Here is an 18,056-nt window from a genome sequence, read left to right as displayed (position 1 = left end):
ACACCTAAGAAGCAGGCCAGCGTGGCTCCGTCCATCGCGGCCCAAGGGTTACCCTCGGCGGGACCCTCGTCACCTTGCTCAACGGCGCCGGCGAAGGGTGCCGCATCTCTTCATCCCGGAATGGTGTCCCCCAACAACGGACAGCGGAGAGGGTGCCTCGCTAACTCCCGGCGAAGGTAACTTTGATCCTGTGTCTTCGCAGATCAAGCAATGCCCGTGAGGTCGTTCGGACGGGAAGGAGTCTTCGCAGGGCCAGCTCCACCGCTGTGAGAAGGAGGACAGAAGACAGTGATCCCCGGAGACAGAGCTCCCTACGGCGTCAATAGGGTAGTTGGATTGGGCGCGCGGAATGTCCAAAGTGCCCTCGTACTCCTGTAAAGTGAAGCCTTGCTTGTTGCTGGCTAGTTGTAATTTTACCGTGCCCCGGGAATGCCTTATAAATACCCAGCGGGTGGCACAATAATGGATGATGAATTAATGGCCATTTACTCCAGAATTTATTATCATACTGTTCCGTGGGGTTATTTTCAATTATCTTTCATAATATAATGGCATATGCGGGTAACTTAGATGAAAAATTAGGGGTTACTTTATGTATTTTACATAATGGCCGAAGTTTGTAATTCTAAAACATTTGATTCAATGCTATTTCTAGCGATAATGATTAGAGCAGTCTCGGTGGGGTTTCATTTGGGTTTTATTTGCATTTAATATTGTAACACATCAGCAGATTTGACGACTTAACAGGTTAATTATAAAGAAAAAGATAGAGAGAGTTTCATCTGAATGAAACTCGTTGTCACTGTTACAACACAAAAGGTGACGTGATAGTCTTAGTAACACCATGAAACTCACCACTAAGATTGGCCTTAGAGTCGGCCGGATGTTTCTGATTATTACGATAATTTTTAGAATTTATCTTTTTTTTTCTTGGGCATCTTGTAGAATTAACGTGGTAATAGCAAGATAAGATATTTGGCTTATTTGGGGTAAAGACTAAAGAGTACATGGCATAAATTCTAGATTAGACGCATGTTACTCTGTGAAGAATTGTTGGAACTTATTAAATTTCTGTGCTGCAGGGGAATACACCATGGGAGATTTATTGCCATTCGCTTACCCGGAGATGCTCAAGGCGAGTTTTCCGGAGATGTTCAAGGAGAGGTCCACGGCCACTGATGTGCAGGTCAAGCTGCGGCGGGTCAATCCGGAGCCCACGGACAGTGTCTATGGAAAAATCGCTGCGTTCATTAGAGATAAGGACAGGAACAGCGCTTCCTTTCAAGTTGGGAGCATGCTCTTCACACGTACAGAGAGGAGTAGTCAGAATGTTGGCTGCTTGGAGACAAGGCTTGATCTGGTGAGGTCTATTGTTCTGGTGCCCTCTGGTTGGGAACTTCAAGTACGGTTGGACCTGTATATTAAAACTGGCAACAACGGCGAGGTCATCAATTTGACTGATGATCTCGACTTCGACAAAGCTACGAAACGAGCTACGAAAAGCTGCTTTGGTGCCAAAGGTGACGAAGTGGAGGTCACCGCCTCCTGGTGTTGTAATCGTAAGGTACAAAATGAAGATATTGGCAAGCAACTGAGTCCCCCAGTGGAGGTAAACATCAAACACTAAAGATATATTTATTGTGCCTTTCATTCTTCTAACTAGATTCCTATGCTGTGCAGGTCAAAATGGTGTATGACCAATATCTAACTATAGTCTACACCATCGGAGATGAACTCTCGTTCACTGAATTCATAATGGTTCTACGTCGCATCCTCGCTGACCATCCCGACCGTGAGGATATCTTGGATAAGCACCCCAGATTGTTAAATCTCTCGTCCACCGGAGATCACCCTGTGCTCGCCAAGGAGCGTGGTCGACAGCCGAAGAGGTGGCTCCACATCAAGCTTCAAGTGGAGGGCAAGGAGGCCGCCTGCTGGACAACACTGATCATGCGGGATGACAACTTGTACGTCTGTGGCTTCATGAACGAGCAAGGAGTGTATGGGCTTGTCGACAATGAGAAGAGCGAGCAGATGTTCCCAAAAAGATACTGTGATAAGGATGTGCAACGCCTAGAATGGACCGTCCATTACAAATCCATTCTGGGAGCTGGAAGTCAAAAGGAAGTCATAAACAAACTGGATAGCGCGCATCTGGTGGGCAAGACCTTCGCCGAGCACGCCGTGGAGATGCTCTCGGGCTACAGAGAAAATTGTAAGGAGGATGGCGCCAGGAGGGCTCTGGCAGGTCTGATTGTCATGATCTGCGAGTCCGCAAGGATGAATCCTCTCCATGACTCCATGGTAGCTGGATGGAGCAATGGCACGGGATTCACCAAGCAACTGATGCGTTACGTGTGGGGTTATTATGGAAAAAAATCGGAGGAGCTGCGGGCGTGGAAGAGTGGAGGGTACGTCCAAACGCCACAGGTACCGCACCCTATCGAGGAGCTACAAGCCATTTACCTCGTGCTCAACACCCGTCCACCTAATAAAGATAAAAACAATCAACTTGGGAACCCCAGCAGCGCCGGTAACGATGGTGATTATTTTACTAAGAAGCCCGGCAGCACCAGCACTGGCAGAGGTCGCGGCCATCCTAGAGAAAGCCGAGGGGGCCGCAATAATGGTGGCAGCGCTAGCAGCTCGCACAAAAGGAGGAGGGACTACAACAACAAAGGTAGCAGTGGCGGCCAGCAACGCCAACGCAAGAAGCCCTGCAACGACGCTGGCAGCGGTGGGGGTCCTGCTAGCAAATCCGATTCCGAGGAGGCTAGCGACGCTGCCAGCGGTGGCGGCCGTGATAGGAATTCAGAGCAGGCTAGCGATGCCGACAGCGGAGGTAGCCCTGATAGCCAATCCGAGGAGTCCGGTGATGCCGGCAGCCCTGGTGGGTCTGAGGAGACCGGCGACTCCGGCTCTAGTGGTAGTGGAGGCAACAGCAGTGGCCAACCCGGGGACGGGGAGGCTGATGACGACGCTCAGTGCCTTGGTAGCCCCCGGGTGGAGCTGCTGTCCATGCGTGCCGACCTTGGGGTCAAAGGCACGAAAATCATCGTCTTTGACGGGATACGAGGCCAGATCATCTACACCAAGGAGGAACAAGGAGAACAGGTACAATAATGTCTGTCTGGTCTGGTATACCTATACAATCCATATGAATCTTATCACACATCCAATCAATATTAATCGATCAGTGCATGCATGTAGGGGACAATGGTGGATCTAGTGCTGACTGGACCCTACAAAGGCATCTCGGCGTACGGGTGCTTTGCCATTAGTATTGACATCCCAGCCCCTGCTGCGGGTAGCAGCGGTGATCCTATCCAATGGGAATGGGACTGCTACGACCCGAAGTACGCAACCCAAGTTGATAAACCACCCGTGAGCCACACCATCGGCAACGTAGCTGAGGTGACCTACGCGGTAATGTCCAACGCCCGGGAGGCCACGGTGAAGCAGGTCAAGCTACGACTCAAAGATGGGCCCACCAGCCATGGTGGCATCAGTGGTGAAATCACTGCGCTCATTGATGGTTTCAAAGACGAACACAAGAGCGTCCTCTTCAGGTGTGGCAGGGAAAAGGTTCAGCGTTTGTCCACTACCGACGACAACTCATGTTTCCTTCTTCAGCTGGCGAGGAATGTGGTTGCAGTGCCATGCGGCAGTGCGCTTCACATAGAGGTGAACCTCCAGATTGAAACTGGCGATGGCAAGAAAGTTGAATTCAATAATGTTCGTCTCCGCTTCGCCAATGGAATTAGTTCGAGTAAAAGAAAAACTAGCGACGACGGTAACGAAGTCGAAGTTGAGGTCACCTGGTATCCGGAGGTAAACTTTATATATATTGAGGAGATTTGCAAGCACTGCACTGAACATCGACGACACTTATATTTATTATCACTTATCTTCTTTGACGAATAATCATCTCATCTATTGATTAACAATTATACTGCAGATCACACGGCTGTACGAAACCCGAGAAGAGATTGATCAGCCAGATATAAAACTCCCAGCGGAGGTAAACATTATTGAACTGATTGGCCGGCACTAGCTAGATGGTAGTTCATGGCATCTGCTTGCGCCAAAGACATCTCACTACTACAGTTTGATTTGTAGAGGCCACTAGAAAGCCTCAATAGAGGCGGTTGTCCCAGCCACCTCTTTTTTTCTGCCTCGATTTGTAAAGGCGGGTGCCTAGCCGCCTCTAAAAAGGGATTTTACAGGAGCGGCTAGGAATAGGAGTTGCCTCTAGAAATCAATTCGTAGAGGCGGCTCATTGTTCGCAATTCACAAATCTAGGCTGAAAAAATGGCAAAAAAATCTTTTAATCCGAGGAGACCATACCAGGCAGACCCCACCAGTTGCTAGTCGCACTATTTTTCGCGCGCTTCACGGCCCGCGACCTGTGGCTTCTTCGCGCAGTCCTCTCCTAACCACTCCACCATAGAGCACTTGTGCCAAATGGGATATTCGCCCTGGTCATTGTATCTACATCCAGTTTCGAAATGAGTAATTTAGAACATTGAACACACTTATATTAATTATATCACTTTTGTTCTTTAACGAATAATCATCTCATCTATCGATTGACAATTATGCTGCAGACCACACGACCGGAGCAAACCAGAGAAGAGATTGACCACCAGCCAGAATTAAATCTCCCAGCAGAGGTAAACATCATTGGACAGATTATTGGCCAGCACTACTTGAACTGCTTGCGCCAAACATTGAAGGCATCTATTATCACTTTGCTCCATCTTTTTTAACTAAATTCTCGTACCGCAGGACAAAAAGATTTTTGGAAATCTGGTTGAAGTAGTCCACACCATCGGGGATGAAGCGTCATTCACTAAATTCATAATGGATCTACGTCGCATTCTAGCCGAACACCCAGACCGTGAGGATATCTTTGAACTCCGCCCACTGCTCGCGAAGCAGCATGCTGAACAACCGACGAGGTGGCTTCACGTCAAGCTGCAAGTGGAGGGCGAGGAAATGTCGTCGACAACGCTACTGATGCGGGATGACAACTTGTACGTCTGTGGTTTCATGAACCGGATTGGAATTCTTTGCAAGCTTGTCGACAACCAGGACAGCGAATCCTTCCTCCCTGAAGGATTCCACCTCACCACAGACCTCAAGTTGGGCGTCAGTTACAATTCCTTGCTGCAGGCCAAAAATAGAGATGATGTCGTGAGAAAACTGACCGCGGCACAGCTAGGCAGTGGCTTCGCCAAGGACGCCGTGCGTGTGCTATCGAGCCACCCGAATAAGGTGGCCGGTATCAGTATGAGCATCGAGGTGGCACTGGCGGGACTCATCTTCATAGTCTGCGAGTCCGCAAGGATGATCTCTGTCCACAAATCCATTGAAAAAGAGTGGAGCAGCGGCAAGGTATTCACCGAGGAACTGATGGAAAACGTGTGGAAATACGGCAACATGTCACGCAACCTGCAGGCGTGGAAGAGTAGAAACTACACTCAACCGCACCGTGTTTCAGAGCTACAAGCCACTCACCTTGTGCTACAACCTACGTGATGATTACACCAAAGGCGATAGCCGAGTCCGAGTGGAACTGTTGGCCATAAGTGCCGACCTTGGGGTCATCGGCACGAAAATCATCGTCTTGGACGGGAAACGAGGCCAAATCATCTACAGGCACGAGAAGCAAGGAGAACAGGTATACACTGTACTATTAAGCCATTGCTATGTTTAATGTTTAGTATCAATCCTTGCATTCACATATATCAATCAACCGGTGCGTCGTGCGTGCATTTTGTAGGGAAGAATGGTAGATTTGGTGTTGACTGGACCCTACACAGTCATCTCAGGGTACGGGTGCTTCGCCATCAAAATTGACATCCCAGCCACCTCTCCCATCAAATGGGAATGGGATTGCTATGACCCCAAGTACGCTGCCCAAGTCGACGGACCACCCGTGAGCCACATTATCTGCAATCCACATGACAACCGCGAGGTAGCAAAGGTGACCTATGCGGTGATGTCCCGCGCCCGGGAGGCCACGGTGCAAGTCAAGTTGCGGCTCAACAATGGGCATAGCCCTGATGACGTCTCCGGTGAAATCAGAGCCTTCGTCGGTGGCTTGAAAGTCCCGATCGTCCTCTTCAGCCATGCCCACCAAGGGACGGGCCAGTGTTTCTCCTCTACGCACAAGGACTCATGGTTTCTTCTTCAGCTGGCGAGGAATGTGGTTGCGATGCCATATGGTGAAATGCTTCGCATAGAGATAGATGTGGACCTGCAGATTGAAACATCCAAGAAACATTTGAAGGCCGATGTCTACATAGAGGAAGGGATTCGGAGGCAAATACTTGTAGTCGATGGTTTCGAAGTTGAAGTGAACGTCAGCTGGTACCCAGAGGTAAACATCAAATAGATTGGCCAGGGCAGCACTAGCTAGTCGCTTGCTTGCCAAACATTAATTGAAGACATTTGTTATCACTTCCCTTCTTTTTAACTAAGAAATTTCCGTGCTGCAGGTCAACATGGCTCCTGAGGGTCACCCTGAATTGGTGTATACCATTGGAGATGATGAAATGTCGTCCGTCGCATTGTCGCCGACCACCAACATTGCGGGGATATCTTGGATGCCCACCCTGACTCAAATCTGCGCTCTACCCGACAACACCCACTGCTCTCCAATTACTGGGACAAAAGGTGGCTTTACGTCAAGCTTCAAGTGGCGGGCAATGAAAAGTCGACAATCCTAATAGCTATCATGTCTGACGACTTGGTCGTCCATGGCTTCAATAACCAGAACGAAGATTATTGGTACAGCACTACAGGCTGGAGCGCTTTGGCGCAGTCGATCAGAGAACAAAAGCTAAACTGGGGCTCCAGTTACGACCGCGGACTGGGAGAAAGTCGTGGATACACTGAACTCCGAGAGGCTGGGCAAAACCTCCGCGGTTAAGGCCGTGCGGTTGCTCTCGCGCTTCTGCAAACACATCCTAGTTCCCTCAAAAAATGAGGCTGAGGCCAGGCTGGCACTAGTGCGCCTAATGGTCATGATCTGCGATTCCGCGAGGATGAATCCTGTTCTCGACGCCATTTCTGGTGGCTGGAACAACGGGACCGGATTCACCAAGCAACTCATGGACTACATACGGTACTGGGATCGCATCTCAACCGCTCTGCAGGACTGGAGGGACAGCAGCTACCGTACATGGGAAAAAGATGACAATCTAGAGGGGATCGGAATCAAGAGCCCAGAAGATGCACTAGACGTCGTTCACCTTTGTTCAGCTAAACGGATGAATCGTTCTTTGTCGCGAACGGACCTGCCAAGCATGTCGTTCTCTGGTGACAAATTAAAATAAGGGCCAAATCAGGTTATCCCTTTCCCTTTTCTTGTGACAAATCATGTTGTGCGTGTATTGTTTGTTGATCATCATCGTGTGTGGCCTGGAACGGTAGTCACTGTGCCAAATAAGGGCCGTGCGCCCCTGCATGTTTGCCTTATCAGATACTCTTTTTTCTTTGTTCCAAATATTTCAAATCTTGTCGTTCTATTGGTCGGGAAAAAAAATCTTTGTCGTTCCGGTCCAGTGTGTGTGCCTGCGACCATTCACTACTGCAGACGGGCTCTTTGCCGAGTGCTTAGGGCACTCGGCAAAGCCCCTATGCACTCGGCAAAGGCTTTGCCGAGTGCCGCACTCGGCAAAGAGCAGTCGACAAAGAACCCGTCGGCAAAGGTTTCTTTGCCGAGTGCCACATATCGAGCTCGGTAAAGCCTTTGCCGAGTGTCACGTCAGCACTCGGTAAAAAAAAATCCGACGTCAACTCTGACGGCTTCTTTGCCGAGTGCCACTTCAGCGGCACTCGGCAAATAATTTTTTTTCTTTTTTTTTTGAAAATTCTTTGCCGAGTGCCATACTCTTGCACTCGGCAAAGAAATTTTTTCTTTTAAAAAAAAAAATCATTGCCGAGTGCCATGGCTCTGGCACTCGGCAAAGCTGGGAAATTGGGTCTCTGCTTCCCAGCTTTGCCGATTGCCATGGTCACGGCACTCGGCAAAGCCCTCTTTGCCGAGTGTGGCACTCGGCAAAGAGGAGAAAAATGCTATTTTTTTGGTTTTTTTCTTTTCATCAGCACAAATAAAGAAATCACATATATATCAACACACAGCACAGGATATATCACATACGCATCCATATTCCATCACATACACATCCATAACCCAACACATACACATCCACCATCCATAATATATCACATACAAATCCATTGTCCATAATCCATCACATACATTCGCATCATCCATGACAATATCCATCACAATATATATATATATATATATATATATATATATATATATATATATATATATATATATATATATATATATGTCTCTAGTAGTAGTCCAACATAAGACTAAGTCTAACACAAGTCCATGCAACATGAAAAGAAACAAATAAACGGTACCTACTGCCAGCCTCCCCACCCGAAGTGTGAACTGCCACCTTGAGGAGGGCCAGTTGGCCACCCGGCCTGTGGAGAAGGGCCACCTTGAGGAGTCCGGTTCGAACCCGCCGATTGTGGCTGTACAAAGGAGAAGCGAATTCATGAGTATCTACAGGAGGGCCGCACAAGCTAAAGGAATAAACAACCATATATACTCACCGGAGTCCCTACAGGAGGAGGAGGAGGAGCCACAACTGGAGCGAGCAGCGACTGGGGCACGACCACACCTGGCAAGGCCTGAAGGCTCGCCATGAAGCTGAACATGTCCTACAGCCTCTGCGCCTCGGCCGCCCTCTGGGCTTGTACAGCCTCCATCTCCAGCCGATGGGCCTCCGCCTAGGCCGCCTGCTGGGCCTCCAACCTTCGCAAGTCGGCCTGCAATATTCCACCCACAATGTTTAAACAATGCAAAGGCAAGGTAGATGTGTAAAAGCAATGAACGACGAATAAAACAGTACTAACCTGGAGTTCCGCCATCTGTTGCTGTGATCACATATGGAGATGTCCTGATTTGTGAGCATCGTACGTGACAACGTGGTCGAAACTTTTTCAAATTTTTTCCACGGAATACGCATACGATATGGCGACAACTCGACAAGTTTCATGATTTTCGGAATTCGTTCGCATTTTATACAATTAAAAAACCACTCCCACGCAGGTTGGCGGCGTTGCCCCGTGAGCACGTTGATCGAAATTTCGAGACAGTTCCTGGATTTAGCCTAAATTTGCACTAAGAAACAAGGATAACATTTTTTGAACGAATGTAATCTATTATTCGATCCACTTGCAGTTCAAACTTACATTTTCTGGAAAAATTCAACAAAACAAAATAAACTATAGAAATATGCCAAAAGACAATGAAAATGTTCCAAATTTAAACATGTTGTTTGTGGTAGTGTACTAAAGCTTCAAAAAAAATTGGTGGCAAAAAACCAAAAAAAAATTATTTTGCCGAGTGTCAAGTTTTGGCACTCGGCAAAGTAAATTCTTTGCCGAGTGCCAAACGGGGGGCACTCGGCAAAGAGGACGCCGCTGGATGCCGTTAGGCCCCTACCAATCTTTGTCGGGTGTCTGCCTTTGCCGAGTGCCAGACAAAGACAGTCTTTGCCGAGTGCCCTTGCCGAGTGCCATATTTTGCCGAGTGCGGCGCTCGGCAAAACAGGTCTTTGCCAAGTGGCCGAAATTTGGCACTCGGCAAAGATTTTTGCACTTGGCAAATCACGTGTTTCCCGTAGTGATTTGATAAGCTAGTATTTGATTTGATCATGTAAAACCAGACTGTAACGAGTATCGGGAATTTCATAATGTAAATGTAAACGGTATTTGGTCAGCATGTAACGGTTTGGAACTAAAATAACACTGCTTGTTATGTTTGTCCTAGCTGTTATTGCAGTCTGGGTCTATATATGTCCCGCTTTTGGTCGTTACTCCCGGTTGAAGCTGCCAATGCACTTTCTTTTCCTACCTGTTCCTTTGTTTTGTTTACCTCAAACCTTCCGAAATGCTAAACACCACTCGGGTTCACGACAACACCCAAGGCAATGGTCGACCTCTGGTAGAGCTATTGTCCTTGCGTTCCGACCTTGGCGTAATCGGCAGGACCATCACTGTCTTCGACGGGAAACCAGGTCAAATCATCTACAGGAAAGAGGAGCAAGGAGTGGAAAAAGGTATATATATCTATTATATTTACTGCTGCGAACACAATGTTGATACGTGCCCTTTTGGTTCGATTTTATGATGAGTAATTGTCAACGAGCTGATGCCTCGTATTGAGTTTGGTGACTAATCATGGCGTGAGTGGGGTGTGGAACATGTCTCTTGGCTTGTGGTGTGCAGGTGTGGAGCTCGGAGGCGGCGGTCGATGGTGAGGTGAAGGTCAAGTAGGGACGTGCCATGCCGATGGACTGGGAGCGGTGAAGGACAGACGTGAGCCTTCGACCGAGGGACCAGGAGGCCGGGTGACCAACCACGGTGGCCGACACTTGGGGACATTGACAAGCGCAAGTGTACATGGGAGTTGACCGTGTTGACCAAGTCAAGACGGCTGCCGGGCGAGTCGAGCGGAGGCTCGGGAAGACTTGGCGGCCGGGCGATTGAGGACGCGGTGACACGTGTCGAGGTGCGGGGGATGCATATAGAAATTACCCACATCTGTTATTATTTTGTATCTACCTCAAGCCATTATAAAAAAACAAAAATATTTCTCAAATCTACGTGTAAACAGTAATATGTGCTATTAAAAAAATAAATCGATATCAGTAAAAAGACATACATATTTCTATATTATAAACTTCGACAACCATGAAATTAAATAATCTTAATGTTATACTTCACCATTTATACTATGTAAACATATATACATCCGGATATATATTTATTTTAATAGCTTATGAAGCATGGAAAAATCTTTAGTTGACAAACCACATAGAAATTTATAAGTTGTATTTTAAATTGGTTTCTATATTTTAATTGAAAAATTATGTCATATCACTATTAGTAATTTAATTTTAAGCACTCTAAGAGATATAAAAACAATAGTAGACACATATAAGTCTGTGATACAACAAATTCAACAATTTTGGTGCTACAGTACAATCTGAGTTTTAACTTAATTAATATGTCGAAAACAATACTACTAGGACTTAAACTCTTTTTGATAAAAAAATAATTTTTGAATAAAAGATGGAAAACACAAGAGTTTCTACCAAACATGTGAAAAAAATTGCACAAATCGATTGAAAGTCAAAAGATAAACTATGATTTATGAAGCCACGGAAAAGCATGAAACAAGAGTTTATATATCTTAATATTATGTTCCAATTAAATACATATCATACTAGAAAAAGATAAATACTAGAAATTCTAACTAGAGGTCTCTAATAAAGCCTCAATGTTAATCCTCATGAGTCTCGATAGAAAAAAAAGGATAGATACTAGAAATTCTCACAAAATCCAAAACATTTGGCTACCAATTCGGTAGAACCTAATTACCATTGATAATAATAACTATTGGATCTATTCTATAAATAATTACCCACCTCTGCTATTGTGTAAAACAACATAAGGCAACACATGACTCTATATTCAAACTACCCACATATGCCGTTAAGAAAGATTATCTAAAGTATGTCTAAATTTGTATCTAATTACCCATGTACTCTTATTATGATAGATAATTTATCTAACCCAATCTTTATCTTTTTATTTGACAAATAAATATTCTTTAAATTACCAACAACTTTTATTAAAAATGTTAAAATAACATAGAGCATGTATATATTTATACATTGCCCATTTCTATATATATTAATATATTAAGATTTGATCAAAGTAAGCATGCATGTTGTGCAAGCGTGCATGAGTGATAAATATATATGTTATGTTTCATCACTAAAGATGATGCTCCAGAAGGCACAGGCCAGCAAGTGGAGGTAAACACTGTGGTTGGTGAGCAGGAGAGTACTGGTAATGATCCAGAAGCAAGTCAGCAAGCGGAGGTAAACACTGCAGAGATTGGCCAGAAAAGATGATGCTCCAGAAGGCACAGGCCAGCAAGCGGAGGTAAAGACATGTATTTTTCACTTTCCTTCTTTTAACTAATATAAATGCCCGTACCGCAGATAAGAATGGCTGGGTCGTATCCACCTGAAGTTGAAGTAGAGTACACCATCGGAGATAATAGATTCACTGTATTGATGATGGATCTACGTTGCATCCTTGCCGACCACCCAGACCACAACGATATCTTGTTGGGCCACTACTTGAATCCCTACACCACAAGAAGGCACCCACTGCTCGCGAAGCCGCTTGCTGAAAAACCAGCCAGGTGCATTCACATCAGGCTGCAAGAGGACAATGAGCAGGGCAAAGAAACGTCGTCCACAACCTTAGTCATGCGGGACGACAACGTGGACGTCATGGGCTTCAGAAACAAGAGGGGCGATTGGTACGAGCTTGGCTACCAGCGGATGCTCCCACAAGAAACGCGGCAGAAGTAATAGATATACTGACGTCAGCGAACCTGGGCAAGACCTTCGCGACGCGCGCCGTGCGCGTGCTGTCGCGCTTCCCAGCTGTGGCGGATGATGACAACCCCAGGCTGGCAGTGGTGGGCCTGATGTTCGTGGTCTCCGAGTCGGCGAGGTTGAACCCTGTCCACAACGCCATTGCGTGTGGCTGGAACACCGGGACGGGATTCACCGAGCAATTGATGACCGATCACGTGTGGAAATACGTAGAGATGTCAAGGCGTCTGATGCATTGGAAGAAAGGAAACTATTCGGAGCCTCAGCCCACATCGGAGCTACGTGACATCTACCTCGTGCTCAACGGTACGGTGATCCTTTTTCTCATTACACAGTAAACATGTAGGATCACTTACTTCCCCCGCCTTTTGGCTAGATTATCTCTAGTCAAAACTCTGTTATTAGAAACCAGCCACAAGAAAAGTTGTACCCTAGGAGGTATACTCAACTTCCAAACAGAACTAACATAGATTGGAGCTACTCCTCTAAAGGAGATCACCGCATACAAAGATTGGACTTCATATCTGCCAGATGATCGAGGTATAGTTCCATACAATATGATCCTCTTCTTCAGAGAGAGAGACCTCATCCATCAGAGAAAGCAGTTCCCACCAAAGGTTCATGATATTCTCTGAGACAGCTCTTCGAAACGTCAACCTAAGGTTTACACCATCCCAAACATCACTAACAGTTTTACCCTGCTGCTCATTAATTACATAAAGCGGCCAATATAAAATGGCCAGGCTGGTATTTCCTAACCAAATATCTTCCCAAAATCTTACCTTCCTTCCATTGCCCACAATGCAGCCTCTGCAGCCCAGTGCACCCCTTTCCAAAAAGGAGAAGCTCCCACATCCGGACAGCAGAGAATGTTAGGATTTTTAGTTCTATATTTAGAATCCAAAATCCTAACCCATGGCATTAGAATTTAAATGGTATCTGAAAATCCAGGCACATAGCAAAGACAAATTTAAGCCTCTTAAGTCAGGAATCCACAGGCCCCCAAAGTCTTTTTTTTGAGCAACCAATTGCCAATTTGCTAGATGGTATCTATGCCTATCCTCAGTATTATTCCACAGAAAGTGTCCCATTTGAGAATTGATCATGTCAATAGCCCATCTAGGGAATTTTATCATGGATAGAAGGTATATAGGAATACTTGCAAGGCATGCTCTTAATAGAATCAGCCTGCCAGCATAAGACAAGCAATCTTCCCCTCCACCCAGCAATTCTTTTAATTATCTTATCTATCACAGGTTGTGAATCAACTCTTCTTAATTTGGTAAAATGCAAAGGCACACCAAGATACTTGATTGGGAAATCACTTAGCTTGCAGCAGAAAACTTTTGCATAGTTATTAGCACTATCTGGGCTTAAGCCAATGGTAAGCAAATCACTTTTATCATAATTGATTTTCATTCCTGACATCTTTTCAAAACAGACCAATAACCATTTCAACGTTTGTGCCTTTTCTATATCATCTTCTAAAAACAAAAGTGTGTCATCGGCATATTGCAGGCTGACCACTCCACCACCCATTACTTGGGGAAGAAGACCAGAAATCAAATTTTGTCTAGCGGCTTTCATAAGCATCCTAGAGAAGACATCAGCTACTAGATTGAAAAGTAGAGGAGATAAAGGGTCTCCTTGTCTGAGTCCTTTACCAGGTTTAAAAAACACGCTATTCTCATCATTCATTCTAATACAAATTGAACCACCTTGAACCAAACTTCTAATCCAACTAATCCATTTGGGGCTAAAGTCCCTAGACCCAAGCATATCCTCTAAAAAACTCCAGCTAACCCTATCATATGCCTTTTCATAGTCTAATTTAAGGATAACCCCAGCATCTTTCTGCTTATGCACCTCATGAATGATTTCATGTGCTGCTACAACGCTTCCAAGAATATATCTGCCTTTAATGAAGACAGTTTGATTTGAAGCTATCAACCTATCCGCAACCCCAATCAACCTGTTATTGAGCAACTTAGAGAACAACTTGAAACTACAATTAATGAGACTAATTGGTCTGAATTTCTTCAAGTTTTTAGCCTCAGGTTCTTTTGGGATTAAAGTTATCATAGCATAATTGATTCTATCCAGATTAAGCTTGCTACTCTCAAAAAGAGTCACTAGATTCATCAAGTCAGATTTAATGGTTTCCCAGAAAACTTGGTAGAACAAAAAAGGAAGACCATCAGGTCCAGGGGCACCATCAGCTTAAGAGCCAAATAATGCCACTTTTACCTCCTCTTCTGTGAAAGGAGCTTCTAACAGCTCATTCTCCACATAAGACACTTTTTCATCCTCCTCCCAAAAGTCTGAATCTAACTTAACGCTGGTGTCAGGTTCTTTACCAAACAAAGACTTGTAAAAGTCCACAGCATGTTCTAGCATTTTATCAATGTCTTCCACCCAACCTTCTGGAGTTCCCAGACCTAAAATCCTTTTCTTCCGATTTCTTTGATTGGCAATAGCATGGAAATAAGCTGTATTCCTATCCCCTCTTTTATATTTCTATCTCGTGATCTTTGCCTAGCCTTAATCTCTTCCATCCTCCAAATTCCCTCAAGGTCATAAGAGATCTTCTTCATTCTCATATTCTCCTCTAACTGCAAACCTTCTTTTTCTAATTTCATGTCTAGCTTTTCATACTCCTTAAGGAGTTCTTGTTTCATCTTCCTAATTTCACCATTAATATTAAGAGCCCAACCTTTCACTTTTTTCCTAATCAATCTAACCTTGAACTGCCATATATCTAAAGGATCTGTGAAAGCACATGGAGTATTCTAGACTTTAATAACCAGATCTTTAAAATAGTGCTGTTCCAGCCACCACTTTTCAAATCTGAAAATATTTTGTTTTTACTTTTCCTGACAACCCAGGTTCAAAATCAGTGGTACATGATCACTAACTGCCCTGGCTTTGACAGAAACAAAAGAGAGAGGATATTTTTGCTCAAAGACAGTGTTGCAAAACACTTTATCTAGAGCAGCAAAAATAGGTTGGTCTTGATTATTCGTCCAAGTAAAAGATCTGGAAGAATTTTTAAGCTCTATCAACCCAAATTTATTAATCCAATCTTGAAATAGATCGGCCCATCTCTGATTAATAATTCCATTACTTTTTTCTATAGCATTAGTGATGAGATTAAAATCTCCTCCTAACACAGTAGGTCCATCCTAGTTACCTAGGATATTCTCAAGTTCTTGAAGGAACTCTAACTTCCCCTCTTCATAAGGTGAACCATACACTACAACTAGTCTCCAAACAAACTTATCAAGAGAATTATTAATCATCACAGCAACAGAATATTTACCATCCTGCCAGGCTAAAGCCTCAAATTTTCTATCATTTAATCCTACCAGGATACCCCCAGCAGTACCAACTGCTGGAAGGCAGTGCCAGCAAAAACCTCTATGAACATAGTTAACAAAGGAGTCCTGAAAGCTCTCCTTAGTTTCTTGAAAACCCACAAAGTCTAATTGATTATCCTTAACAAAATCAGTTATGCATTGGAGACGGCCTTCTTTATTAAGGCCTCTAATGTTCCAAAAGGCACCTATCAATTTCCACTATTTTTGATTTGGAAACTTTGCATTTAGAGGCAACTTGTACCCATGTAGTGTCATTTTCTTTCCTTTTTTCCTTAACAGGAGTGGCGTCATTCTTAGACAGAGGAGGAAACTCCTCATCAACGAACACAGAGTCTAAGCTATCTGGGAGGTTAACCTCTGGGTTTTTCTCTTCAAATATTGTTCTATCCTCTAATTCTTTTAATTTCAGACTATCAATAGTATCATTCGCAGTAGAGGTATCAATACCCAAGGAAATATTAACACATCTGGCTTTATTAAGTAAAGCAGCATTATTCTCAGAAGCAAAGGAATTTTTTGGGTAAGTACCTTTTTCGAGATTTTTAACCTTTTTCAGGTCCTGAGCTTTTTCCAGCATGGTCCTTCCATCCTCATGTCCTCTCCTAGGCCTAGGAGCCCTTAGGATAGGCCCCCAACCTGTCTTCCTCTTCTGGTTCTTCTTAGTTGCCCCTTTGTCAACACCTATATCTTCCAATTCCTCTATCTGATTAGGTAGAATACCAGACTCACCCAGAGAGACCATATCTTCCTCATCCAGTAAATCTTCTTCATCTTCTGATCCTTCTAGTTCCAACCTTTTCAACAATATAGAGCAATCCTCAGTAGCCGAGTCCTTTTTAGCCAAGTTTCTGAATTCCTCCCATTTTGAATGATTGGACTCATCTTCAATCAGACTGTAGAACTTGTTCCCAACAACGTGGCAGTCAGAATTCACAATCCTCTCCTGTTCAGGTGTCTTCCACAGGCCAGACCCCCCCTGCACGTTCCCTTCACAGTTACTAACATCCACTTTGTAACAAACAACTTGGTTACAGCCCTCATCCCTGTTAGTGATATCCTTAGGAGTCAACTCCTGCAGATATGAAGTTTCTCCCACGCAGAATTGCTGATTAATCAGCTTATCTACTGCAGTTGTCATCAACTGAGTAGGTGCAGTTCCCATTGCCAGCATAAGCTGACTTTCTTGATCCATCATCTCAGTAAACTCATTTGCATAGTTCCCTTGGTTAATCTTCTCTGTAACCACACTTGCAGTATTGCCATTAATACCCACAGTCTTATATCCTTGATTTTTGGGATTGGATTTCTAGGGGAAAATATTGCATTTTCTTTAACGACAGGATGCATTTCATCATATATATAAATAGTACAAGGTACATATACTAGTCTGTAGAATCATTCAACCCGCGCGTGGGCTACAAATGTTACAAAAACGCATACTAGTCATTTGCGAACTGACTCTAGTTACTAGTTACATGCTCTATATACACTAGTCTATCATTAATCCGCGCTCTTGCATGGGTTAAAATCTATCTTAGAAGACATACATTAATTATTTTTTAATATGTTGACTAACAAAAGTTACTTATATTAAACCATAGATTTTTCTTCTTCTTTTTGTTCATTTTCTAATACAATATGCATAATAGATATAATGTAGTTCCTATCTAGTTGTGATAAATTTATCAATCATTGATCTATATGTTTTTTTCATCTATATATCCGTAGTTTTTTCCTATTTGCATGACACCTCTCTGTATCTTTAATATGTGTTGAAACCTTAACTTAAACTATGGCTACTCTTGCTTGTAGACTATATCTTATGACATTACCAATCTAGCTAAATTTTGATTTTTCAAATATTATTCTTATCGAATGCTACAGATTTTTTTCAGCTTGCACCACAGTACTCAAGATGTTGAATTTATTATACCATAGAACTATAAGTGTAGTAGCATTGTATTATAAAATATAGAGTGTTTAAAATTACATTACCAATATTGTTGCAACATAAGTTTCAATCAAAATATATAAACTTATTTAGAATATGATAACTTATGAAATTTATTGTCATAGAGTATTAATATAACTTAGAACAAATTATCAGTGTCATTGCTATGTGGTTTATTAAGGAACAATTTTCCATGCATGATAAGCTACTAAA

This window comes from Miscanthus floridulus, chromosome 10, assembly GCF_019320115.1.
Source record: "Miscanthus floridulus cultivar M001 chromosome 10, ASM1932011v1, whole genome shotgun sequence".
Lineage (NCBI taxonomy): Eukaryota > Viridiplantae > Streptophyta > Magnoliopsida > Poales > Poaceae > Miscanthus > Miscanthus floridulus.
The sequence above is the reverse complement of the archived record's forward strand: the minus strand, read 5'-3'. Positions refer to the sequence as shown.